Source organism: Falco rusticolus, chromosome 5 (assembly GCF_015220075.1).
Source record: "Falco rusticolus isolate bFalRus1 chromosome 5, bFalRus1.pri, whole genome shotgun sequence".
In the NCBI taxonomy this organism is placed as follows: Eukaryota; Metazoa; Chordata; class Aves; order Falconiformes; family Falconidae; genus Falco; species Falco rusticolus.
The window spans coordinates 77,069,590-77,095,725 of record NC_051191.1 but is presented as its reverse complement, the minus strand read 5'-3'; the positions used below and the strand labels follow the sequence as shown (position 1 = coordinate 77,095,725).

General features: G+C 41.6%; 1 protein-coding gene across 5 annotated transcripts in view; it reads left to right on the top strand.

Annotated features, from left to right (window-relative positions):
- Window positions 1–3,868: 3,868 nt before the first annotated feature.
- SHISAL1 (shisa like 1) overlaps window positions 3,869–26,136 on the top strand; it is an 86,806-nt gene continuing 64,538 nt past the window's right edge. For 4 of the 5 annotated variants that reach the window (XR_005104564.1, XR_005104563.1, XM_037389933.1 and 1 more), the window contains exon 1: window positions 3,869–4,394. The gene's annotated coding sequence lies outside the window, so the exon portion shown is untranslated. Of the gene's footprint in view, window positions 4,395–4,681; window positions 4,890–26,136 lie in introns of those variants that run through there. The other variant, XM_037389930.1, reaches the window with a different exon arrangement.

Here is a 26,136-nt window from a genome sequence, read left to right as displayed (position 1 = left end):
CTGTAATTAATTATTGTTTTACCTCTGTTATTTTATTTTTTTCTTTTTGGAAACCTCGGCTAATTAAAACAGTAACAAAATGCTTATGCTGTAGCTAGTCCTTTCCAAAGTCATAGCTCCAGCAATGTCTACAGAAGTATATGCCAGTGTTCTTGATTCTCATCCACTTTTAAAATATCAGTTTCTTCTTGCAAATGAAACATACATATATATACACACACATATACAGCCTGGACAGCAACAGTAAGGCCTGTCCCTGAGTCATTTCTTTGACGTTTAGTTCTGAAAACCATCTTTGGCAGTCTTTCAGGGCCATGTGGTAGCCAGGGCCATGTCCAAACCACCTGAGTTTGGACTTCCCTGTTTGCAGTCAGCACTTTGATTGTTAATTCACTACAGATGTCTGACTTCTAATCTGGAAGGATCTAATGCCTTGGGTGTACCTTGTTAGCATGCAAGTCTCTCGCAAAAAAAAAAAAAAATCCATGCAAGTTCCCCTAGATAATATTTAAAGATGAATTATGAAGATGATTGAAACAATACTTGAAAACACTCTCTTTTTCCAAATATTGTGTGGTGACGGTGTGCCTTTCATATCACAATAGTCCAATTAAAACAATTTAAAATACTAGAAAGGTGAACTAGCCATTTAGAAAATGAATCTGATACTGACATGTGCTGTACTTCCGTGCCCATAACGCATTATTAAATTTCCTGACACGGTCTAGGAAAAAAGCTGTGTGTATGTCAACAGTTACACAGAGGGTGAAGGCGCATGGAATTCCAGGGATGGAATAATACAGCCTTGTTGGCTTTGGCAAAGTACAATCTTTAGTGATGAAAACCTGAAAAATCTGGGGTCAGTCCCACAAAGGCTTGCACATACGTTTATCTTTATGCACAACTCATGTGTGCAAATCGTTACAGCATTTGGCCTCTGACACGGCTGCTTCAGCAAAGTTCTGTACTGTAAAGCCCAGGGTGTGATCTTGTCCTTACTGAATGAAGTCAGTGGGACTTTCCGTGTGAGCAGTTATTTATGTCAGCCAGCAGAGCTGGCCCACAAGTGGCTGAAGCAGTAAATTAGCTGCTCAAATGTTGTAAACTTTCAAATAGTGCTTTCCTCTAACTTCAGAGGGAAAAAGGGAATCTTTTAATAGCGGCTCTATGCTATTTTTCATTATTATATTATTTACTGTGGTATCATCCCAAGGCCCAGATGAGGTTCCCATTCAAGGCTTCTTTATACCACAGTTAAACAAGCAATCACTGTTTGGATTCTAACCAACTTCTGTATTTTTATAGAGAGCTTTAATTCTGAAACCTTGAAGTAGTATAGGCTTAATGAGGAACATTGCCATACCTAGCAAACCTGGTCCTAATACCAGTTCCAGCACTGGTTTAGGCAGGAGTGGTAGATAGCTCAGTCAGTTGTCTTCTGTTCAGTGTCACTCTTCGTACCAAGACACGTACTTGAAGTTTACACAGTGATAGAAGTAATGATTTTAAACAGCTTTTATTATATGAGACAGGAGTGCTAGAGCATGAAGACTTATAGGTATTTAAAAAAATATTAAAAAAAAATATTAAAAAAAAATATTTAAATAACTACCTGAAAAGATTGCTTTTATTTTATATTTACTGCAAAAGAGCCACAAGACATCAAGCAGATGACGACGAGGCTGTTGGGACACAAGCATTCGGTTGCTGCATCTGGCATTAGCATGGGATGGCAGAATCACTGATCAGGATTTAATTTTCATTTCTTGTCCTAATTTGCATTTCCTATTACTGTTGTTGCATTTCAGCCCTGTGGGTTTGGGATCTGACCAAAAGCCAATAGAAAGCTCAAACCAGTAAAAGTCCAGCATTTTTTTCTCTCCTCCGGAAAGAAGCGAACAAAAATAAACACCCTCCCTTCCTGCTCTTTCCCCTCACGCATATACCTCCTTGAAAATGTCTGCTCCTCAGGAAACAGGCAGGAGTAATTAATAAGGAATCATTTGTGTCTTATTTAGAGGAGACTCTGGCCACAGCTTTTCCTTCAGTCACTCACAACAATGAAACGGAGGAGGGTGACAGTGTGTCACTAACAAAGAAAAAAAGGAGGGGCTGAAGCCCAAGTACCTCACAAGAATGGCTTTGAATCTTTGTGTCCATGTGGGAAGAGCTTCCTTGATACCTCTGCTTACAAAGAAAAAAAGAAAAAGAAAAAAAAAAGGGGGGGGGGGGGGGTGAGGAAATAGGGAATAGAACAGCTTAATGTCCTTGTCCTTTCAGGGTTGAGTGAAATGGAGGAATCAGCAATCGGGTGGAATTGTAAGAAAAAACCAAACAGATGAACTGGTGGTCCACCATTCCTGTGCTCTATGTTTATTTTATGAAAAAATAACAGCAGCCCACCTAGTCATAAGGAGTTTTATTTGGTGTTTGTAACAGAATTGGTCCCAATGGGACAGTGCAGCCTGGTTTTATGTGGCTGTGTAATGAGACATCCTCGTATGAGAAATTGGCACAAGCTGACAGGGGACCTTGATTTCTGTTTGAAATCGTTCAACTTACAGTTTTTAAACAGCTGGCTAAATTGGCTAATGTGAACGAAGTCATAGGTTATACTCCTGCCTGATCTGAGAAGTACATCTGCGATTGCTCCTTGCCACGTGCAACACGTGTGCAGAACACGCACCTCGCCATGCCTGAACACCCAAAACACGCAGCTTCACACAAGGCTCTGAATTACAACATGTCGGGGGGAGAGACTAGGGGTAAGACAAGATGCTTTACTTCCTTCAGATCATAATTATAGGGAAGCAGTTCAGAACATCCAGATTATGTTATCCGGCAGTATGATTTAAACGTAGCTTCACCCCCAAACAATAAATAATGTACATTTGGTGGGCATGAGTCATCACTCTTGCAACAGCGTCTGTGGTGCTCCCTGCTTTGTACCCGTCACACATTAACATGTAAATGAAAAATAGTTCTTATTAAAATTTGAATTCGTATGAGAGAGCTCATTTAGAGACATCGGTTTAGAGCAGTCTCCTTCCCCGAGGTCAAAACCACCTGCTGGACCGCGGAGCTGTGGCGCCAGAGGAGGGAGGGAGAAGAGGAAGCTTTAGCCATCTTTAGAGAAGGGAGCCCGTAAATCAGCGTCCATCTTCCCCTCCCGAAGTTGCTTTGCCTTTGCCTCGGCGGGGCAGGTGCTGCGGCTGCAGCACCGAGGGCACCCTGGGCGCGCAGAGGCGCTTGCGGGTGGCCGCTTGCGCGGGCCGGGGGCGCGCACGTTGCGCTGCCCGCGCCTCGCGGAGCCACCCCGCAAGAACGCGGGCTGCGGCTGCTCGCACCGCGCTGCGCTCCCGCGGAGCGGCCGGGCCCGGGCTCGTCTGACGCGCAGCGGGACGGGCCCGCTGGGCTCCCGCGCGGTGGCGGAGCGCGGGGCTGGCGCGTGCGTCACGCCGCTCCCGGGGGGGCCGTGCCAGCGCCTCGCGCAGCCCCGCCGCACGCACCGCGGCGGCCCCGCTCCGGCCGCGACGGGCGGGCGCGCAGGTGCGGGGGGCAGAGCCGCCGCCCGGGGCTGCTGCCCCGCTCCCCCGCCGGGCCACCCCCCTGTAACGCGTGTTCTGGGGAAGTCCCAGCGCAGGGGCCTCTGGCCGCGGCTTCCCGGAGGGCGAGCGGCCCCGCGGGACGCGCTGATCCCCCCGATTAAAGCGTCCCCTGGGAGGATTGCTGCTGAACAGGCTGCCGAACGCTCCCGGAGTAATTTAAAAACACCGAATCTCTATTTTATTAACGTAATGCTCTTAAAATTGAAAGTACGCTTAATCCCCGGCGCCCTCGTAACGAGCGGGGGGTGGGGTGCGGCGCGGGCTCGGGTCACCGCCCGCACGCCGGCCGTTGGGAGCCGGGCAGCGCCCAGCGCCCCGCTGCAGCGCCCCGGGGGCGCCGGGGGAGGGGGGCTCGGGGCGGGGAAGCCGCCGAGCTTCGCCCGCCGTCCCCCGCGAGAGGAGCGGGGCCGCCGCTCGCCGGTGACAGAGCCCAACTTCAGCGGGGAAAGCCGCCCCGCGGGCACCGGAGAGCGGCGCCGCACAGCAGCCGCACCTGACCCGCTAACTCCCCCCCCCGCCCCGCTCCCTCCCGCGGGAGGGCGGGGGGCGGCTGCGGCGAGGCACAGAGGCGGCCCGTCTCCTCGGCGGGGCGGCCAGTGCCGGCAGCGCCGGGCGACGCGTATCTCCTCAGCGAGCCCGCCGGAGAAGGAGGAGGAGGAGGGGGCGGGGGGGACTGGGGCGCGCCCCGCGCGCCCGTTAGTTGTCACCTCCATCGGTGATGCCGCGGCGACCGCCAGCGCTGCCTCCACCCTCCACCCCCGGAAGACGCCGCCGGGCTTTCCTGAGGTGAGCGGCCACCTCCGGGGGTCTGCGCTCCCGTCAGCGGTATCCCGAGCGGGGCCGCCCGCTCCGTGCCCCGCCGGGCAGGGAAGGGGCGCTGGGTGCCCGGGCGGGCGGGGAAGTTTGCGAGCGGGACGGGAGAGCGGCACGTCCGCTCCTGCGCCTCGCCTGCGGTAGAGGGGACGGGCGTGGGCGTGGGGAGGCACCTGGAGAGCCGGCCCCAGGTGGGGGAGAGCAGCTGGCTGGGGTGGAGGCGGAGGGAGGGAAGTGGAGAAGCTGGGGCGGGCGGGGGAGCCGCGGACAGGGCAGATGGGGAAGCAGGCAGCGGCTCCTCCCGAGCAGCGGCGCCTCGCCCCCCGGGTCGCGGAGTGAAGCACCGCGCTCCGCTCCGGGAGGTCGGTTCCGCTGCCGGCCCCGCCTCGGCGGCGAGTTTTCCTTCGGGGGCTTCGCCGGGCAAGTGTTGGGAAAAGTGGCCGTGCCCTGGGAGCGACTTAGCGCAAGGTGGGGCTGATTCTGACGGGGGCTGCGGAGGGCTGGGGCTGTGTGTGTGTCTGTCCGTCTGTGTGGTGTCGCGGATCGCGCTGGACCGAGCGAGCCCCGTTCGCTGCCGGGCGCTACCTCGGAGGGACCTGGAGGCGCCGTTCCCGGTCCCCGATAGCGCCGCGGCGGCCGGGCCGGCCGGAGCGCAGCAGCGGCGGGAGCCCTGCCCGGCCCGGCCCGCCCTGTCCCCGGCGCGGCTGGTGGTCGCTTGCCGCTCGGAAACTTTGCGGGGTCGAGGGCGCCGGGGCGGCGGGTGAGCAGCGCGGCTCGGGGACCGGCGGAGAGCGCACGCCGCGGGATGCCGGTCTTGCTTGTTTACCCGTTATCTAGGCTGCTGGCAGTAGGTTTATTATGTGTGTGTTTGGGGTTTGAATCAATATTTATTTACAGGACTTAAGTATTAATCACTCATGTCTTGGAAAGCTCATTAGTGGGGACTTGTTTCCATGACAACAGGACCCCTCTGTGTCTTCAGGGTTATCTATTTGCCCGATTTAATTTTTTTTTCTTTTCATGAAGCGTATTTGTACTAGTACTGTGTTTTGTCACCGAGGAGAAAATAAAGGAATTAAAACCTGCATGATCCTGTGGCCTCTATTCAGTGTTCCTCTAACGCTCAGTTATTTCCCCAGCCTTAATTCACGATATACGGATGGGACTAAGCAAATGTGTGAGTTATACAAGGTTTCTTAATACTTCTTTTAGTGCCTTACCTCCTTTAGCTGTAAAGCAGAGACTAACATACGGTTTGACTTGTCTGCTGTTCAGAGTACCCCTTAGACGTGTTAGTACTGAAAAAGGTGATGTCTGTTGCCTTTTTGTTTGTTTACCATTTAGTAGCCCTTTGAGAGGCATTGCGTTGTGGTCTCTGTAGTTTTATTGGTACAGCAAAGCTGGGTATCGGTAGTGACTTACTGTGTAACTTTGTCACCTTCTTGTGGTGTGACCTTGACAAGTCTTTTAACTTCTTGATATCCCACCCTGTGTCAACAAAAGGAAATGCCCACTTGCACCTGTGAAGCGCTCCAAGTTAATCAAGCTAAACTCTTCTAAGACAGAATACTGTTAAAACAATGTAGTAATCATGTCTTAAACATCTGTCTTCCCCAATGATACAGGTGAAAATCCCCCTTTATTTAACATAGCACAGTGGTGTTAGCTCTTCAAATGATGTGTGCCCTTACCATCCAGCTGAAATCAGTGATTCTAATCCTTTTTATGCTAACAACCAGTCACTGCTTTCCTGGGTTAATTTAATCAGTCTGGTAAAAAGAAGAGCCTTTAGCATTCTTAAATTTGTAGGACTATCTGCTATGACAAAGAGTGTACACCCAGTGAGAAGACAGAACAGTGAGAGAAGAAAAGACTGTAAAATTAACTGACAATCTTGATTCCTTAGTGTTGCAGCTTGAGAAGGACTTAAAAGCTTTTTTTTAGAAAGAGAGCAGAGCAAGCACACACTTTTAACTTAACTGTATAGCAAGTTAAACATCTGAAACTGTTCTACCAATTGTCATAGCTTTCCGAGAAACATTTTAATATGTTGTGTTCTTTTAAGAAGCATTGGGAGTGTATAAGAAATGTTAGAATATATGTCAGAATACTGCCTAAATGTTAGAAGAATGTCAGAATACTGCCTGAGAGATGTTCTGTTGTGACCATTTTAGATGACAGGAGTAGTAAGTTAGAATATTAGGGGAGCTTCAGTAAGAAGCATACATTTTTCTTCTTTCTTGAAATGGTCTTATGAAGTGAATGAACTATTACAAAGTAACTATCTCTTCCATACTTGTGAAGAAGGGTCTATGCCTAGCTCAGTTCAGCAAAGTGCTATAACATATGCCTCATTCCAAATGCATTAGGTTCTATAACATCAGTAGGCAAATTGCACGTCAGGCTTTTATTGGAATATTCTAAAAGGTCTGTGACCTTGACTTTTGTATTCTGGGTTTTTTTAGCAGCATAGTAGTGAGAACATCTGTCTGAAAATATTTCTTGGGAATTGAGGACCGTTTGATCATTACTAGCTCGTAGTTACTAGTGAAGTAATTTTATGACAATCCCATAAAGAGAAAGAAAGAAAAAGAAATGACATCTTAGTCAGCATCTCATCTCCTTTGGATGTCATTGACTTAAATTTCCGTACTGAACTATTAAAGTTTCACTACTTAGTGCTGCACAGTCAATAGAGGTAGAGAGAAAGTGATCTAGGTTTTACTCTGTGCTTTATGTCTTCTTCAAAGCTCAGTCTCTTGTTACTAGTGGTAGAGCAGATACTCCAGTTCAATTCTCAGACCCTTGTTGCCAGGAGAGGGGAAAAAAATTGCATCATTTTATTTTTTAAGACTGATAACAGGGCAGCAAAAAAGGTAATTCATAAGAAGCCTGTTTTAAGTGATTATTGTTCTGAAAAATAACTGTAAGATTGTAAGAAGACATTTGAGTATATGAGATGCCACTGGTAGTGGTGTTCTTTTTGAGGGAGTGAAGAAAAAGTACATAGATCTACAGGCATGAATGATGATACTGGTTTTTGATGTATTTTACTCAGTATTATACCAAAACAACTTGGATATAATGTACACTGGGTTTCTTAAACAAAAGTGCTTCTAACTGTTCATATTTAAGTCATATATTGCTCAAGCTGCATATTGCTTAAACTTTGCTGGCATGTAGAAATAAACTTAATAGTCTTTGTTTTTCTGGTGTTGGAAGTCCCTCAACTGGTTTGGTGAATTAAGATACTGGACTGGTATTTAGTGGGGGTGGTTGAGCTCTTTCCTCTGCAACTTGTCTACTCTGGACAAGTCACTTTACCTTTCTATTTCACCTTTTTTCTAGTCATCCTTCCCCTAGTTATCATTCAGTCTTGTTCATTTGGAGTGTAGGATCTTCAGTGTAGAGACTTATTACGTGCATGTATTGTGCTCGGACAGATATCTGTTGGGGCAGCAAAATGTTACAGCAGTACAGTAACTAGAAATGCTAGCCATCATTTTTCCAGTATCAGTCATTGTGGTCTTCATGTGATCATTAGTTACTACCTCTCAGTAGTGGAGATGTAATGGATGCATTGTTTCTAGTGCTAGTTCCATAAAATTACTTTGCTAAATACAGTTGAAGAAAACAGCTTTTGGAGAAGTTCAGAGACCTGTCCTCCAACGACTAGAGAGTGAATAATGGCTCGTTCCTGCTTTTCCTGAACACCTATGTTTGCTGTCATGTGGAATGTACTGGTTTTCTGAATGTAAAAACAAGGCAATCGTGAATTTAAAATATGAGTATTAGTGGCAAGGGGCTCATCAAGGGCAGAAACCAGCACCAAATATCCAAAGTGGAATCTTGATTTTTTTTTTTTCCTCCTTTTTTTCCTTTTCCAGTGTTTTTAAGAAAGGCAGATGAGTTTCCAAGTATACTTTGTGAGCTTATAAAACACACAGCTTCATTGGACAGGAATGAGTAATGGTGTTAGGAAGGTATGACAGCTGTTTCTGTATTATTCCAGTTGGGAGCTTAATTATGTTCTTCATAAATTACTATAAAATGTTTACACTTCAAAATGTGATGTACTTGGTTCAGCTATTTTTTTTTTTTGTTTGGTGTTACTTTTCAAAATCACTATGCTAATTGATACTGATGCTTTCTGATAAACCAGACTTTTAGACTGAGGCAGGGTTATTTCCTACGAAAGGTTTACAGATGAAAAACTGATTTTTATAGAGATCTCTTTTCTGTTACATATGGTAAATTTACTTCTGTCTTTCATCAGAATTTAGCTGACAAAATTAAAACAAAGGATGTATTTTCACATACCAGTGAAAGGTAAAGTAAAACTTCTGCTTTGCACATCTTATTCTTCTTACAAGATGAGGCTCCTTAAATATGAAGATGCAGAAAAGCTCCTTTCTGACCTTTCATTAACTTGCTGTATTTTAATGAACTGTGTACAATGATTTCAGAATGACTCACACTTTTAAGGCCCGAATTTGAAACAACCCAAAGAAATCTGTTTTTTAAAAAAAATGTATTTGAAAGGAAACCTCTCCTAGGTCTCTAAAATGGCTAATGTTGCACACCTGCAAGTTCACATGCACAAACTCTCTAGCCGCTTTGGAAGTTTTGGACCTGGGTGTGTTTTCTACTTGCCAAAGAGATGAAAAGAGACATTATCTCAAGTTACTTCCAAATATTTTTATTGCTCGAGGCAATAACAGTGTTCGATAGTTGTAGAGCTTTGCCAATAGTCAATTTCTATATCACTGCAATATAGACTTTAGGAAGTCTGAAGAGGATAGTATATCTTCCTTCTCACAGAGTCCCACTGAACATGGTGTGGCCTTCTGCATGAAGGAACAGAATGCATGAATGCTTTTATAAGGATTTAAAAGTGCAGGAAAAATATGGTACTCGGTGAAGACAAGCATTACAAAAGAGTTATCCAGATACTGGTGAATTGGATAGTAATAGTTAGTGGTCCAGTAAGAGCAGAAGCGAAATCACAGATGTTAAAGTAGATGAAAGCTGAGATTGAGCAGGCCAGCCTGCCTTACTGCTTCAGAAACGCCAAAAGGATTAGTTTCAAAGGCCAAGAAAACGAAGAGCTGTTTGCTGGCCTCTATAGATTCTGCAGTATGAAGTCTTCATTATAGCTGTGCCATTGCCTTGGTTGTAAAGAGTTCATCCACTGGTGATGGGAAATATCAGTGGTGTAATTCTGATTTAAAGAAGCTGAGTAGAGTCTAGAGATAGAAGCAAAAAACATGTGGCAAACAGTTTGTCTTTGCCGTATCATATCTGTGCTCTGGCATCTGGATAATATCCAGTAGACTTCAGAAGCCTCTGTTCTCAGGAGAATCCTTAAAAATCTAAGAACAGCATAGTGCAGCCTTTGGAACAGTTCAGATTGAAAGCACTGGAGGAAAAAATGATTTTATTTTTTTTCTCCTTTCTGATAACTGGAAAAATGCAAGCAAATTTATCTGCTAGCTGTTTGTAGGACACATGATAGATTTCTGCTGTGATTGGTACCCCAGATGCACATACACTGCTTGCCAAAATGCAGAGAGGGAACACGCCACCCCCAAGAAATCAATACACAGCAGGAAAAACAGCATGTTCACCACTTTCAGCTCAGTATATCCTCTGTCAATATATAACGTCTACATAGAGGAACCGCTGAGTATTTATGCGAGGTCGGGTGGCATCTCAACTGTTAGATGCTTCTTCTGAACTGCCTTTTCTCTTCAGCTAGCATAATACAGCGTTGCTTTTGTGGTAGGACTGGTTTGCCTAGGCTGTTCCACTTGCAGGAGTCTGAGCACAGTAGTTGACAGGTCCACCTGGCTGGCTGTGCAGGGTTGGAGTCAAGGGGCACATTTGTGATGTTCTCTGGGGATAAGGCAGGGAGGGACCTCACCTCTGCATGTGTAGCAGCCCCAGCCTGCGTGTTTCTCCTTTTGGGTTTCTTGATTTGTAGGCTGACCTTTTCATGCCAGTGAAGCTTAGCAGGCCCACCCAATTTTGTCACTTTATGCCAGGATGTCTGATGTTGCAGACAAGGACTCTTGTTCCTGCTTTATTTGGAGTCAAGGGCAGGCTTCTCACTGATTACCATAGGAACAAGATGTGTTCCCAAACATACTTCAGTAGCTACAAAGAAACTTCCTAACAAAGAACCAGACAGTAACATTACACAAAACATCAAGCATTGTTCTAGGCTTCAGAGCTTTTAACAGTAACATGCTTGCAGACCGAGGGCTGCAAACAACAAATCTCAGGGCATTCCTGGCGGGACTGGAGGATTACCAGCTCTCCTTGGCCCTGAGAAACAATTAAGACTTGATCATGTTACTGATGTAATCCTACTTACTCTAATGGACACCATTCAGGCCCTTTAGATTATATCGGGAATGGAATTCTAGAAGCAGTGAAGTGTGACATAGTAAATCCTTTGTGTAACAGCTATTATGTCAAGCAGAAAGGGCAGTGGGATTTCAATTTACCTGAAGAAGCAAAAGGTCCTTTCCCACACTCATATGGAGACTGTTGGACATTACCAAGGAAAACTTTGGACTGCAATTCTGCTGCTTTGAGCTGTAATACTTTAGTCAGACCAGTTCCGAACTAAAACTCCTGCCCCCCTCGTTCCTGCAGGCATGATTTTTTCTCTCTGCCCCTCATCTTACCCTTACGGACATTCCTATGTTCCACTCGGCAGTGAAACCTGTTCAGTTATGTGCTTTTTCTTTAAGAGGAGTTAAAATGAAAGACCTAGAGCCCGTGGGAAGTAGGGGGTTCCAAAATGTAGCTCACAGATATCTGCAGTTCCTTGCTTACTTGCCAAAATCCCTGTATTCTATTAATTTTGCCACTAGAAAACCATTGTTGTGTCCAAATAAAGCTGTTAAAAGTGCAAGTGGGAAGGCAGTCACTTGAGTCATACATATTATGCATTTGCCATTTATCTTGCACTCCCAAATATAAGAGATCCAGGGCTGCTTTTTCACACAATTTTCTGTTTATGGTAGTCAGAATACCGTTTTCTCTGATTACCAAGTGAGGCATGGTTATCTCCTTATCTTGGGCTGGTTTGGTTTTGTGGTGAACATTTGGGAGATTGCATTTTTTTTTTCCCCTGTAGTGTCCTAACAGCATCAGTGTTTATGAAATTCTTCATCTACTCCCCTGCCCAACAGTTCTTACACTTGTTAAAAAAATAAATAATTAAAAAAAACAACAGAAAAAAAGCTTTGTCTGTAAAGCATGTGGCCAGCATGCTTTCCCATAATGTCACTTCCCAGATAATTCATATTTTAATATTCAAAAGCATAGGCAAAATTCTACAGAGGTAAACGTTTCCAAGCTAATTTGACTGCTTCAGGCGCTTTATCTTGAATGGCACACTACGAATACTCAATAAGCTTTAAAATCCGGAACACTGGCATTGACTTGCGCAGTTGAGGTTGGTTCTTTGTTCCTGTCTTGTTTTTTCAGTATAACCATGGCATGTCATTTGGACAGAAAGCTGCTGAGATAACAGACCAAACTTTCTATTCTAAAGACACAAAATACTTCTATTTCTAAAGGTACCAATATCACAAAACACAAAACTTGAATACAAAGTACCTGAAAGCTATAAAAGACAACGTAAGACTATAGACAGACGGTGTCAGCCCAGATTTTCATAGTCATGAAGAGTGTAATGCTATGCAAAACAAGGGAAATGCTGAGCAGGTGTAAATGGAAACTAACAGCATCTTCTCAAGATGATCTTCATTGCTATTTCGTGGGAAAAAAAACCCAAACCAAAACACTTTCATTCTTCTAAATTTCATGTTGTCGGTTACACCAGCAGTTAAATGCACCTTATAGCTATGTGGTGCAGGAGCCCTGACCTGAATAAAACACTGGTTGCATATCTGGCTTCTAGGGAGAGTTGCTTGCTGACAGATTGGCTAGAATTGAAAAGTCATGAGAGAATTCAGTCAGTGGCTGTTCTCAATATTGAAACCATTTTTATGAAGCAAGTTCAGTATAACCATGCTTGCTATCTTTTCTGATTGTGTGGAATTTTGAGAGTAATTCATTGTGATCCTGTTGTAAAGTGTTGTGACAGGGCAGCATTTCCTTGATTAAGATACTGCTGAATTTTCATTTTTAGAAATACTATTGGCAGGGATTTAGAAACCTGGACTCTAGCCAGAAAATGAACAATCACTGAAGCCAACGATGCATAGAGATTCTATACACAGAAGTTGGGCATTGCTAATTATTACTTTGTGTTGCAGCCTCTCTTGGCCATGTTTGGGCAAATCTGTGAGTTCCGATGTCAAGTAACTGGGTAGCTGTGTAACTGGCTGCAGAGGGATCGCTGTAGCGCAGGGCCATTAGCCAGCGTGGTGGTTACTGACTCATGTCCTGTCCCATAGCCCAGCAAGGACTGGTGGCAAGCAGAAAGGGTCCTGTGGGCTTGGTGCTTTTCTGCTTCTAACCTGTGATTTGTGACAGTCTTCAAGTTATTCTGTTGCTGGAAGAGCAGCAGGGTGTTCAAATCACTATGTGGTCAGCATCTTCGCTGCAAAAATCAGGCTCAGTCACTCTTAACTTCTTCCCATTTCTGTTTCCTTTCTTTTCACTCAGGGTGAGCATCATCGTTCATCTCTTAACTGGTATCACTCAAAAGCAGCTCTCTAGAAACTCTAGAGGTTTTACATAAGAAACATAATTTTACATAAGAAAGCAGCTGACATCATACGTTGCTGATGATAATTGCTTTTTAGGAGCCTCACATACAGAACTCTGTAAATGACAAGCCCATCTTGCAACAGAGAAACAATTCTTTGTTTCAGAGTAGAAGAGCACAGGTGAAGAGTTACTAAACGGGGATCAAATATTTCTGTAACATGGAATAACTCCATGTTACCAAAAAAGTAGGCATGTATCCTACTTTTGTAAGTCCATGGACGAATTCTTACTTATTTGAATGGAAGTAGGGTCAAGCCCTATGTGTCTGAGGGATACTATTGTGAAAGCAAACCCTTGCTGAGTCGCCTCTGCAGGAATTGGGATGCACTCCTGGCCAGTAATCTAAATACAACAATGTGAAATTTATGAGGAGAGGAATTGGCAGTAATAATACTTCTTTTGCCTTTCTACTCTTTATCATTAGCTTCCCACACTTTTGTGTCAGCAGAGAGCTGTTCAGTCCATTAATTGCCTTTTTTAGACAGTTTCTATCTTCTTTCTGATAGTAACATATTCATAGCAAGGAAAGCTCTATCCATCATTAGTCATTTAAGCCCTAAGGCCATAGTCCAAAGCTTACTTCCATTTTTTTTCTAGAATCTATTCTACATAAAAGAAACGAATGTGTATCCACATGCACACATATAGGCATGCATTGTGTAGCTCATTAAAATGAATTTATGTGTGTTCATTTTATGTTTTTGTAATTGGTCTAATGTCTCAGTGATAATACAAGGGGTGGAATGAGGTTAATGGTTATGGCAAATTTTGAGCCAGAGTTTGTAAACCTCATGATTATTTTCTAACTCCACCTAGCTTCTCCCAAAATCCTCTGAGTTTGGACTGCAGTGGAAGATTTGCAGTAGCATGAACATGAGTCCAAAAGATTGTGAACTAAAAAGAACAAAATTTATTACTTTACCTGTTGAGCGTAAGTAACATCACTCTAAGCTTGCTTCAATGATGGAAATGAAATAGGAAATAAACATGTTCATGAGGCTTCACAGTCTTAAACACTTAAGAGATTATTTTTCTCTTTTCTTCTTCTCTGAAGTATGAAATGTAATCCAATAGTCTTAAATCAATGGTGATTATAGTTCAACCTTAAAAGATCAAGCAAGAGCTCCAGCAACACAGGCATGCTTTTCAGAAGCACCCTGTGCTGTGTGTGTCCCACGGTAAGCCCTAATCAAGATTCTTAGTGCCAGGTGCTTTTTAAGGAAAGATAAAAGAGAAGCAATATTCTCAAGGAAGTCAGCACCTTTCTTAAGCAGGATGTGTTTATATTGTCCATTTTGATAATTAAGCTTTAAAAGCAAGCATTGTTTTTCCAACCTTCTGCATAATAATTACAACAAACAATTAAAAGTCTCATATAGAATAATGTAAATGAAACTGTAATGCTGTTGCTTATCATGATCAAAGCTGAGATTTCTCTTCCTTTAGTTTCTGAACTTGCTCTTCCTTTTCTGTTCTGTCTGCCTTGTCAGTCATGTATTCCTCTTTAGGCAGGCTTAGGCAGGCACACAGTGGAGAGTAATGGAACTTGTCACTTATTTTGATTACCAAAGTGAGGGCTGACTGTATTTTGCAGTATACTGGTGTTATGGGCTGGACTGTAGGTTACACCTACAAAGCAGGTGTCCAGCAGCTGCCTGTAAACTTCAAAAATGAGCCAGGCTCTATCTCTAAGAAATATTTATTGTGCCTTCTTCCTTTTCATATCGTGCATAGGAAATGGTACTAGGAACAGCAGCGGTGGTTTTGTTTCATGCAATACTGATCAGAACCAGGAAAATGCTTTACCTGTTTCATGAGCCTAATAGCTATTTCCTTTGCTTTTTCCATTCCTTTTCCTTTCTGTCTAGTGAAGCAAATGTTCTGGTGTTTTAGTTTCAAGAATCAAAACCAAACAAATGTTTATCCCATTTAAATATGAATGTCGTTTCTAATTTTTTCCAATTCATCTGCCAAAACAGCAACAAAAAAAATACTAGTCAGTTGCATAGCCTTATTAGAGAATTTATATCTGGCACAGAGTGCCCCCCCCCAATAACATGGGGTTTGCTGGGAATTGAGATGATGAGCACATGATACAAACAGTTTGTTTGCAGAGTTGTCCTGTCTTCTTGCATGAAAGCATTTTCTGTGATTGAAAAGCCAGAGACTCACAGTTTGAAGAGTTCAGGAAACCACTAAAAAAAAAGCCCAGAGCTTGTTTTAAGAGGGTATATTATCTATGTCCTTTTTCTTGAAAACAAAGCTAAGACATATGGTCCTCAAGAAACTTGGTATCTTCAGTTTTTAATTCCATAGTGGCTATGGTTATCAAAGAATCACAAACTTTTTCTAGCCCAGTTTCAAGAAGTGCTCTTAAAATATTTTTAAATTTCATATTTTGATAGGTACCTGTTGGATCATACGGTGGAATCATCTCACATGTCGTTTCTATATCCATGCTAAATGCAATCCATCAGTATGATGGTGGTGTTCATTTTGAGGGGGAGGAAGGATGTTACCTAAATTAAATTGCCTGGCTATTAGTAGCAAAGCAGATCCAATAAAGGTAGCTGTGTGTTATATGGCTTGCTACTGCTAACAAATGTAATGATGTAACAAAAACAAATGTAATGATAAGACAAATACAGAGCCTGAATTTTGAAGCACCAAGTGATTATGGATGCAGCTGAAATTCATCAGGATGGCAAATTCTCTGGCCTGCCTTCCCACATGAAAGAGGTCCAGACTTTCCAGCAAGACTAAGCAGAAATGTCAATGATTTAAAATATATAAGCAAGCACTTAAGCAATACTGAAGTTCGTGCTATCACAAGGGTGAAGAATCTCTTAAAATGTAATGATATGAGTAGTTAGCAGCACATCTCCCACACTAGAAAGATGAAATAACATCTGAAGAACGTGCTGCTTTAAGACAGAAGTAGTAAAGTACCACTTAAAAAATGTCTTCTGCGTGGTCTGTTTTCTTATATACCTGCTGTATCAGGTTTTGGTCCAAACTGAGGTTCACCAGGATACAAACCCTCAATCATTTTTAACCGTATAAAGCACAATACATTAGAAAGTATAACTCTCAAAACACCGGTGATAAGCAGGACACAAGGCATAAATATCTATAAAATATTAGATTCCTACCAAAAAAAATCCCACCTTGGGAAGGTTCTCATTATGAAAGCAAAAGGGATCAGCTGCTTTCCTCGAAACAACTTGAGGACTGCATAAGTCTGTTTTTTCTGAAGACTTTATTCTATAGAAGCCAAAAACTAAGCAGTGTGCAGGCTGACTGCTTCACAAGAGTCTGCTGAAGCTTTTGCCTGCTGCGTACCCCGTGCTGGGTCCAGAGCAATTTTAAGTTTAGTCTCTAGACAGTAGTTGTCTATACGCAATAGTAACTGCACATCAGTATGGTGGCTTTGTCCTGTAACAGGAATCTGGTTTCAAGGTGCAAAAGTCTGTTTGAAGAGTTGTCTTGCATGCTCTGACCATGTGTTGTGACTTGATTGTATTCTGTGACTTTAGAATCCAAAGCTGCATCAGCTCTTCGGTAAAGACACGGTGAAGGGTGGGTTTTAAGTATCAAATTGTAAAGTTGGTTTTGGTTTTTTTTTCCTGTAGAACTTGAGGCTATGGTAGTTTGTGTATGCTCAGAAGCAGACTTTCAGGCAGCCTGGAGAATGTCTTCTAGTGCCAAGAGGTTTCACAAAACTGTGATCTTTGTAGCCATCAAAAGGTGACTTTGAAGTCTTGTAGAATAATGCTTTGTTTGGTTTTGTGTAGGCATACTGCAGGGGTGGGGAACAGGACAGGGAGAACTGGGCTTTGGTGTGGCTCTTTTGGATTGAGCAGATGACACAGAAAAAGCATGTAAGAGTGATTGTTTTGGATCAGGTTAAGCATCCATCTGGCTTGCTGCTGTCTCTGATACTGGGCTTGATACCCTAGCCTGTAAGTATAGGACAAATGTATTTCCCCACATATAGCCTTTCAGCGCTTGGCCATCTGCATCACGGGTACTTTCTGCATTAGAGATCATAGTTTTATGTTTAATAGCTGTTGGTGGATGTTTTTATCCATAAAATTTGCTTAATTGTTCTTAAAATATAAGTAAGCTTTTACGTAAAAAAAATAATAATCCAGTTAAACTGCATGCTGTGTGGACAAAGAACCCCACCTCCTTTTGTTCATTTTAGAAGTGCGATCTGATAACTCTGTAATTCTTGTATTATGAGAAGTGAGGCATGATTGTTGCCTATTCAGTTTGTCAATGCCACTTGTAGATTTTTATAGACTTTTATGAGATTCCTTCCCAGCTGAATCTTCCTAGTCTGTTCAAATGGTTGCATACAGAAAACACTCTATACCTCTTACTATCCTTCTCATTCCCTCCTGTTCCCTTTCCAGCTCTAGAGATGTAGATAAACTGTAAACTAGTACAGTGATATAATGGACTTTTCTTTTGTTCCCTTTTTTCCTCAGCAGCTTGTGAAATTCTAGCTGCTCTCTGACTGCTACTGAGTGCTAAATCACCATCTGCACAGAACTGGCATGCATACTTTTCTGTTTTTATTATAGCTTTCATATCTAAGATGCAGTAGCTCATGCCGTATTGGAGCTCACCATTGTGCAAAGCTGTGAGGGGAGGGGGTTTCCTCCCTGCATTGCTTTGCATTTACCAGCGTGAATTTCCTTTGCCATTTTATTCCCCAGTTACTCAGTATTGTGAGTTATGGATTCTACTGGAATGATTTTTGGGTGAAGGCAAGGAAGTGTTCTGCTAAGCTGTGGATGCTTTGAGGAGGGAGTCAGCTCAGTGTAAGGGAATGTGTACCTCAGGGCTTATCATAGTTTTGTAGAATTGGAACTCTTAAGTTCTCTAAATCAGTCAATAAATTCCTCTATTAAGCCTGTGTGTTTCTTTGCCTTCTGCCAGAGTCTTCGAAGGACTTAATAGGGAAAACCTGAGAGCCAGATGAGGTTACGGAGGAGTAGTGACAGCAGGAATGTGGAAGGTCTGCCTTACTAGTGTTCAGGATCAAGAGCAGCAATGGGAGGAGCAGAACACATGGTTCCAGGAGGTAAGTTGACAAGAAGGAGAGGAAAAGAGACCTGGAATCACCAAAAAAGAGAAAAAAGATTTCTGGTGGAGACCAACCTTTAACTTAGAAACACAGCATCTTGACAGCAGGATGATCAGGTCATGTATTTATGAGCATATAATTAATGAGCAGGTCAGGTATTTAATCATTTGACAGCAGAAACATTCATGGAATGTGAATGCACTGTGGTCATAATGGTTCTGTAGATTTTTGCTTTTTCTCAAGTTGCAACAGTGAAGCAGTTTTCTGCTATGGCTTTATGCCGTGTTTCTTGTACAGATTTAAAGTTTCTGAGAAAGAAATGGTACTTGGTTTTTGCTCACTATGGAGTATTTTGGTCAGCAGTCGGAATTAGACTCTGTGGTGCTAAAAGAAGGGACTTTCAAAGTGATCTGAATTCCCCATGCTTATTCAAACTGCTTTAAAACCAGAATATGTGTCCTCAGGGATGCAGTACTCAGGCTTCTTGTGTAAGGCAGTCTTAAGATGTGTCTCCTCATAGAATACAAACAAAGAAGAAAAATCTTTAAGGCTGTCAAATCTTCCTTCCCATATAAATTGTAAGTTTTCCCATGTGAAAACTAGCAGAGTCTTCAGTGAGTCACCAGATGCTTAGGGTTTTTCACTCCTTATGTTTTTACCTTGGCTAGGGTATGGGTAATCGTTACCACTTTGGGAAATCAAATTTCAGTTATTGGTGTTGCAAAAGAATTTGGTTAATTGTGGAGTCACAGAGTATGCCTAGACAAAATACTTAAGGGGACTACTATCTAGCTAGTCTTCACATGAGTTTGTCTCGAGACAGAACAACCATTGAACATCAGCAGCAGCAAACACTAGCAGCTCAGCTCAGCTATTGAAGAAAATTGAGTTATTTTTGCAATAGCCCTTTGTTGTGTCATCCTTGTGGTCACCTGAACAGTTTGAAGTGCCTCCATTTCAAAATATAGTGTTTTTATTTTTATTTTAGTCTCTTTACCTTCTTGCTTTGATTTACTCCGTGAATTCTAGTTCTTTCCAGAGCTGTGCAGACTTTCTAGTCATGCTCTTTTGCTGTTTCTTTTAGATTAAGACGTCAGTGTTGTCAGAATTAACCTTTGATATCACCAAAATATCTATGATTTTCCTTTAATTTCCTTCTTTGCTGGGAAAGTAATCTACAGAATACATTCCCTTAAGGGGTACCCTAAAAGCATCCTGTTTTTGTAACACTTTTAGGCATAACCTTGGGCTGCCTAAGGTATAGGAAATACTTGGAATCATTTGTCTGTCCAGATTTCTTCCTTCATTCTCTTTTTATATATTTGATAGGTATTTCTCAGCCAGTGTCATAAATTCTGCCTACTTTTATACTGCAGGTGCATTCTTTGCTTTTATGTGCTATTCCAACAGCCACAGGACAAAAGACTCCCCTTGTAATCAGTGTCCTAAGGCACAGACTGCAGAGTGCTTGAATTTTTTGACCTCTGTTCCGTCCCTTCCTGTAGCCTGTTAGCATTGTCCTTGGACCCTGCATTAGCAGTTTCATATACACAGGAATGGCCTGTCTAGTGAGCAACATGGTTTAACTCAAGTGATGGGTAATTCCTTTTCTTCCATTGCTGCACATTGTACCTCTCTCAGTTCATTTACTTAAGCATTTTATTCTATATTCTCCCATTGTGGAAAAAAAAGTACTCTTGAATCTCAAATTAACTTCTTTCCATGAAGTGTTTTTTAAAAAGTTTTGATACTGTGATTTGGCCAACCATGAAAACTTTTGTATGCCAAATAAAAAAGTAATAAACAACCTGTATGATTTCAGGCTGATAGTCTTGCTTATCTTTTTCTAAAACCCTTTATGTAACTTAAATAGAATGCCTTTGAGTTAATTATGTTATTGACATGGTTCTCATTTGTGTTATATAAGCTCTGGTTCATATATGCTCTTGCTGATGTGACATAATCCCCTTGTAGTCACTGCATCCATTCTTCATATGGCAAGAAGTTATCTTGCTGTCAGTTACCGTCGAACTGTGGGCAACTTTTTGTATTGGAGTTGTGGGAAAATTGCTTTGAGGGGAACTGGAGCAAATTGGGACCCAACATAGGTATAGTATTACAGAAAGCTTTTTAGGGTAAAATACAGTTATCACTTTCAGGGTGGTTGACATACATGAAATCTACTTTACCGTGGCTCCTTAAGCGACATGTCCTGCCATCTTAGCGCATGCTGTTAGGAGTAACGAAGGCAGAGTGGAGACACCATGGCCAGGCTCTGTTGTACTCCCTGCAGGAATGGGAACTTGATGGTACCACACAGCTGGTAAGATGAAAAGATGTCCGTTGCTGAGCCAAGTTGTGGCAAAATTGCTTTCCTTGGATGAGATGACCTCATTGTAATACTAATGCACACCTCCATCCCAAAGTTTCCTGCCTCCAAGGTACTACTGCAACTCACTGGGTGTGCAGTGCCAATCAGTAACAAAAATATGTTTGACTAGAGTCACTCAAGCTCCACCTAAATGTAAAGAAAATGAACTGGTCTTGGACTGAAAGAAATCCGGGGTGGGGGGTGGGGGGAATTGTTGTCTCTACTCCCAAATTTCAAAACCCTGATTTAGTTTTTAACTATATGATAAACATTTCTGTGCACAATGTTTACGTTGAGCTAACCCACCCTCTAAAGTGATCAAAATAGATGAATGAAAGGAATTCTAATCAAGGGAATCAACCTTGGGAAACAAAGAACAGGACAAAGAACACTGTTACCTGAATTGTGCAGAAAGACGCCTCCAAATGAGAAAGTTCTGGCTAAGCTGATAAGGTGAAATCAGGACAAAGGTAATTGCGGTGGTGGGAGATTGCAACCACCAACTCAAATAGCCCTCCTGAAAGAGGGCAAAACTTGGCTTGGAGAGCATGTGTAGCTAGTCAAAGGCTTCAGTGGTGCTATCTGAGGATGCATGCTAATTTGCATCAGAAACAAGAAACTTAAGCAATGCTGTGTATGACGATGAATATGCAATGTGCTATGCAGTATAAAAAGTAAGCAAAGGAGGGGAGAAGTTAGGGAAGACTCCATCGTACCTTCTGGGATCAGCCGATGGGCTGAACCTGTCTTCTCCCCCATAGGGACACCTACTGCGTAAGGACTTTATTCTATGACTAAGTCATGCTGGCTGTTATTATGTGTATTGTTTTAAGCTTGTTTGCAGTTAGTGTATTATCACCAGCAATCTTTGAATCTTATTCTGTCACAAACTTGCATTTTGTATAAGAAAAATCTTCAGCTGACGTTCGTTTTATATAATCTCTGGAAATGTGTAGTTGTTATAAGTAATTTGACTCAGTGACACTGTCAGCAGGGGGGCCCTGCATAGGTCAGTTGAATCACCCTCCGATACAAGGGGCTGTCAAAATGCAGGTAGTGGACAAGCACACAAGAGTCTCATCTTCCTTGGGAAACTGACAGGCTGATCAGATATAATGGGTTTAAGGACCCCCCCCTTCTTGACGTGACAGGAGTTCTTTTGCTCTTAATAGTTTGGGTTCTTTGCAGTTTACATAGTGGTTGTCCACTGTATATGTAGATTTGCTTCTCTTGGCACATCCTCATTGCCTCAAGAAAGTTCAATTCTACATCTTCCAGCGGTCTTTCTCTGTTTCCGTGTATATTGTTGTTACAGCCTGCTCTCTTGTCGGTGAAGTATTCCTCATTTACCTCTAAGGAAATTCCGTGGTTGGCCCTTGCTGCTGGATTTGGCTAAAAGGCTATCGGCCGCTGTCAGAAATAAGGCTTCTTAAAACCGTCTCACACTTAGCTGGTCCCGAGTGGTAGTAGGTAGAGTGTGATTCATTAATTGGATGTATTCATGCACAATGGAGTTCTCACCACCTGTCATAATTCAGTGAAGTCAACAGCACATTCCTTATCTTCCAAATGGAGACGTTCATACTGATTTGCATGTGGAAGCTGCTTCTTTCTCTATTGAACTGAGTTTAGATATAGATCTGTATGCTGAAAAAAAAAAAAAAAAAGGTGAGATGTATCCCAGGAATGTCTAAATATCTTCCAGGGGAATTTCTGCTTAGGGACCCTTAACTTAACCCCTCTTCTACTAGATGCATTGAATAGACCACAGATTTCATGCCTTACTGTAATTTTAGTGTGGTTTGTTTTGGTTTTATTCCCTGAATACCATTCTGTACTTGATTTTAGAAATGAAGCATGGGGCACAGCAGTCTCTTCTGTAAGAGCTGGGCACTTTAAAAGGTTGTGTCTGGAGACGGGAAGCAAGTGCAGTGATCACAGCTAGTAAATCCATCATCATGGGCCAGTAGGCAGTCCCTACTTTAGGTAATGGAAGCTTACCCAGAAGACTTGTTTCCAATATCCCTCTCTTCTTAATATTTATTATTGGATGAATACTCAGTCCATCCTTTTGATGAAGTTGATCTTGGACAAGCAAAGCAAGCTGAGACAACAGAGCTGTAGAAAACTCAAGCCCTGCGTATTCACTACTGCCTGACAGTAGCAAGGCTGATGTTTCAAATAAAGCACTTCAGAGGTATGTGCAGCATCTTTTAGGTAGTTAATTTATAAGTAAATTAATATATTTTTTAATTGATTTTGAGTATTTTAAGTTCTGTTGCTTGTTCTCATTGGTCATGGTTTTTAACCTTTAAATTCTTTGGAGATGGGAGACTGAGGAGAAGGGATATGAGTTGGTGAAAATCACACAAATGTGCCTGTTGTATGGTACCAATTAAATAGATGAGGGCTAAAATGAAGCAGACATTAGAAGAACCATTTGGATCTGAGATGCTGTGTAACAAAACTGATAGTGTTTCAAGTGCCAAAAGATTTGTTCTTTTCAGGTAGTTTGTAAAGTGACTTAATGCTTCATCACTGAACAAAGTTTTATATGATGATTACTGTGGAAATAAAAAATACTACTTTTCCTGTTGTTTTCACTTAAGTCCTTCCTTAGCTGCATTGTTTTTTTGAAAGAGTTGGAACAGGCTTTGAATTTTCATTCTACACAACTGGTTTTAGTTTCAAGGCAAGAAACTCTTTTTAAAACATTCCCTATACCTCGTAGTACAGTTATCAGTAGTGAGTAAGTGCTAACTAAGTACATTTTCCTAAACATCTGAAAGCAGTGTGCTTTTATTACCAGAATATAGATAGTTGTTCAGTTGGACTCTAGCCTGTGTTTTGCATAAACTTGCTGCATATGTGCAGCATCCTTTTCATTCTGGTACCTTGTTGCTAAGAGGCTTTCTCACATCTTGGTCCAACCTCTCACTATTCATTTTTATTATTATCCTATCTTATATTAGTTTCTTGTTTCCATTTATGTAGTGCACTGTATTTCAGCATAGTTAATAGGTGATTTTCACTGGAAGATACTGAAAAGGGTTTTGGAAGAGGTTTTAAAACATGTTTCAATAGATTTGAAAACCTGGTTTGTCACATTTAACAGCTTGAGACAATGTACTGTGATTTCTGGCTTGATTCACACAGATTCCAAAAGATCAAGCTATTAAGTCAAAATACCTTCATGAACTCGCCAGTATTTAAAGTTTTTATTACACTGAACATGTAGTATGCATTGTAGTAATGAAAATGGTTGCTTTGCTGGTCATTGAAGGTTCACAACTGCACAAAAAGTCTAGATAAAAGGAGAGGCTACTCTGGTGGAATGTGACTAATCTCATGAGGGTCTGTCAAAACCAAGGTCCTGTTTGTATCATCATATCTCATATGTGCCATATACCCTATATATTCTATCACATCTCATATATCTATCTCACATATATCTAATATATCATATATATGTATCATCGGTAATACGTATTATATATGGCATATAATACAGCATATTGTATATTTCACATATATCATATATATCCCATATCATATCTTCCATATATCATATCTCATATCTTCCATATCACATATCATATATCTCATATCATATTGTGTATCTCATCTATTACATATATAGGCCTCATGTATGCCATATATAATTATATTACGTATCATGTATCTCTGTTATCATATATGCCATATATCACATCTTAGATATACGATATTTCTCTGATATATGAGATACAATATATGCCATACAGGATATTGCATATATATCTCTTATCATGTGTCATATATGCCATATACGTCTCTTATCTGCCAAATATATCATATATGCCAGATCATCTCTTTCATATAATATCTGCCTCACATCATACGTAGGTATTGTGTATATATAATATATGCCATATATCATATCTATCATGTGCTACATATATATCACATATCATCTACTTTTATCTCTCATCATATAGGCTGTATATGATATATATATGATGTCATATGTATATCACATTGTAATTATTTTACATATATCAGCTATATACACACGTCTCATGTATAGCTTATCTCACATATGTATCATACATGCCATACATCATATATTTGGCATATATAATATGTATCATATATTAGATGTATATATCATATATGCCATGTATCATCTCATATATGCATCATATCTAATATGTATTATATATGGCATATAATGCAACATATTGTATATCTCACATATATTGTATATATCCCGTATCATATATGCCATATATCTCATAATATATCTCACATATATCCTGTCACTTATATCACATCATTTTAGCACAAATAACTAAGGACAAACATTCAAGCAGGAAAGCCTAAAATGCTGTTTCTGTTGCATTGTGAAGTACATGTAACAATAAACATGTAGAGGCAATCGAACTAAAACCAAGAATTTTTCAAAATCTGGCATCTGCTTCTGTTCCCACGTGTTGCTTACATGAAGTATTCCAACTTCCTCTAATACAGAATCCTTCTTGGTGACCTAAAGGACTAGCAAAATGACTGCAAAATCTGAAGGGTGATAGTCAAGCCAATACATGCAAATAGCGACTGTTTTTGTTGAGGCAGTATGAATATACCTGTCAGATTTTAAAAACCTTCAGGAAAAACTTCAGAAGAAAAAGACTATTAATATCCAAGAATATTTCTTGTCACATAAGATGAATGCCTGAACGTATATTGCCTGAAAATGCTACAGAAATCTTTCAAATAAGGGGGGAATCACTTTCACATCACGTGTTCTCCCGAAGTAAAACTTCCTAGTGTTTGAATAGAAGTCACGCTGCTTTTAGTTAATGACAGAATAATTTTTATCTTTAAAAAGGTTATTCCTAAAAGAGTGAGACATCAGAAGGGTCCAAGGCCATTAAAAGAATTAGGACCTGGGATTTTTTTTTCCATCTGGCTGTCACTCTGCAAACTCTGAACAAAGACATTGCATTGATATGTGTTGCAATACTGTGAAAGAACTATACTTGTATAGGGGAGAGAGGGTGTGCTTACGATGACACGTTGACACTGTGGTGGTTATTATGTGTTTTTGTTACACTGGATTATCACACTTGAGACCTAAGCTGCCAGTTGATCGTGGAGTGCTGAAGCAACTGGACAGATTTTTAGCCTGTGTGTAGATGAAAAATAGAGTACCATCTGAGGCTGTTAGGTGCTCTCTGCAGGCTGTGCTTAAATATATGGAAATTACCTGTATGCACGCTTTCAAACTGCATCAGGTTTGTAACAGTGGAGAAAATATTGATGTTTGCACAGTAGTTATTTTGTCTTGTAAAACTGCTGATTTTCCTGATGAAAAACAGCTTTCTTCAATTATCTGATTACTTTTTTTTCCAGTAGGAAAGTTCTGAAGGATTGAAGTATTCATATTTTGAGTTATATTATGGGTAGCTTTACAGTGCATTAATTTTCTCATAGCACTGAACCAATGGGAGAATAAACAT